This window comes from Oryzias melastigma, linkage group LG12 (genome assembly GCF_002922805.2).
Source record: "Oryzias melastigma strain HK-1 linkage group LG12, ASM292280v2, whole genome shotgun sequence".
Taxonomy (NCBI): Eukaryota; Metazoa; Chordata; class Actinopteri; order Beloniformes; family Adrianichthyidae; genus Oryzias; species Oryzias melastigma.
In genome coordinates, this window is record NC_050523.1 from 21,478,208 (window position 1) to 21,480,296 (window position 2,089).

The 2,089-nt window shown below is 36.8% G+C and overlaps 1 protein-coding gene across 1 annotated transcript in view; it reads right to left on the reverse strand.

The window, feature by feature from the left end:
• Positions 1-2,089, reverse strand: part of bnip3lb (BCL2 interacting protein 3 like b) — a 14,126-nt gene that overhangs the window by 3,921 nt on the left and 8,116 nt on the right. The gene's annotated exons all lie outside the window — the stretch shown is intronic.

A 2,089-nucleotide genomic window follows, 5' to 3' on the forward strand; every position in this document is an offset into this window, starting at 1 on the left:
TCATCCTGAAGTTGTTCTGCAAATCATGGAATCTATTAGCAAACCAGATCCTCTGTTGGGCTTCGGATAAAAGTTCACAGACTGGAGATAACACCAGCAGGTTAATATATGAGGAACACTTTTAATGCAGCTAGATTATGACAGGCTAGAAGGTTCCGTGTTTTGCAACCTTTTTTGAGCCAAGGTACACTTTTTCTTTGACAAAAATTCTGAGGCACACCAGCATCCAAATATGTAAAACGCGGGAAACTCTAAAGTCTGTAAAGTCCACAATCTCGGGACAATTTTTTGTATTAATTTTTGTATTAATTCAGGTAGAAAAGCTTGAAGTTGCGGATGTTTTTCCTAAATGTTGTTATAAAAGTTGTGACAGTTTCAATTATATTGTTGTAATTAATTACATATTATAATTTTTTCTGCTTTTTACAAAAAAAAAAAGTTTGTGCCAGAAGAACTGTAATTTTTTAACAATTACATGGTTACAACATGCTTGATTTTTTATACACACACAAAAACATTATATTAATTTATTTATGTTAAATTGTAACAACACAAAGTGAACATTTTTAAGTTTTATTATTTTGTATTTAGTCTTAATACAAAATGTAACTTTAACAACAAATGTTTCATTTAGTTTTGGGTGAATAAATCGGTTTATTTTAGTAGTATAGTGCAAAAGTGCTGACACTTTAACCCAATGCATTATGGGAGATGCAGTTCAAAAACTGACACTGATGCTGGACAAAAAACACTGCCTTAGAGAATAAAAGGATTCCCGCAAACTGGCCAAAATTGTCTCAACTGTTCTGAATGCAGGACTTCATCAGCTGCTGTTTGGCTGATGATGCAGAAACAATTCAAATCTCTGTAGTTTATTTACTTATTCACAACCTACAGTTTGTCATTTCCAGTGCAACTATGCGTAAACTGACGTGTAAAAGGACTTATTAGAATATTCTTGATTAAATCAATTTTAGTCGTCATCATTTCCTAAACCTGTTCCCTTTGCTCCGCCCTCCTTCTTTCATTGGCTGTTGCCTGGGTTGCTAAATACCTTGACTGTTTGACTGGCTGCAGCTGACGTCCAGTCAGACTTGTTTTGTAAAACTGACAGATTTCTGTCCCATCCAGCCATGTCAGCTGTCCCAGCCAGTTCTTCCGAACGCCCCTCAGTTTTATGATGGTTTTATCAGATTTTAAAACCAGAAGGAGCAGACAATGTGTGCTTTTGTTAAAACATCGTCACCTTTCTCGTTTTGTTCCTTATCTGTGTTTGCAGAGTAATTGTAGAGTCAGATAAATGCTGACTTTTCCTAAAAACATTCAGTATCAACATGAAAAAAAAAATCAGCAGCTGCTGCATCAACAAGTACACAGACACTATTAAAAAATTAAAAAATCAGAGATTTAACCCTTTAAGGGCGAACGGGTCGCCCGAGACACAATTGGACATGTGCTCTTTGAATTACCGTAACTCCTGAACCGTTTGCTCTATTTTAAAAATTTCAACAGTTTCTGAAAGCTGAGACATTGTGCTTTCTTGTGAATATTGGTTCATTACGGTAATTCTACCCAGAAGCCCGCGGGGGGCTCCGTTGTTTACCGGTGAGACAGACGGAGCGGAGGAGAGATGCAGAGATCGGAGCGGTCGAAGAGAGTTTTTATAACGGCGAAAAAAATAAGAAAAATGTCTGAAAGACGACCATCGTGGGAAACATAACCTTCATGGAGGTTCAGAGAAGACTTTGGGACCGAAGGAGCAACAATAAGGAGTCATTTTGGCGAGAAAAGGTAACGTTTGTGGAGCTGCATTTCCGTGTTTTTTTCCTGAAGGAATCAAGCTCTTGCTAGCTAGTTTTTACTCTGAAACACAAACTGTGTGAGAGAAATGACATTCAAATGTCAGTTAGATGATTTTTTTACTCATATTATAAGTAATCTTATAAAATAGGCATATATTTATGTTTGTTCAGGAAATAAATATCTAAATAAATAAAAACAATGTTTCTTCAAGTGTCCTGTGGGCTGCAGCTGATGATGCTGGAGGACCAAAGAGGAGAAAACGTGAGGATGCTGGAGGTTCTGGTGA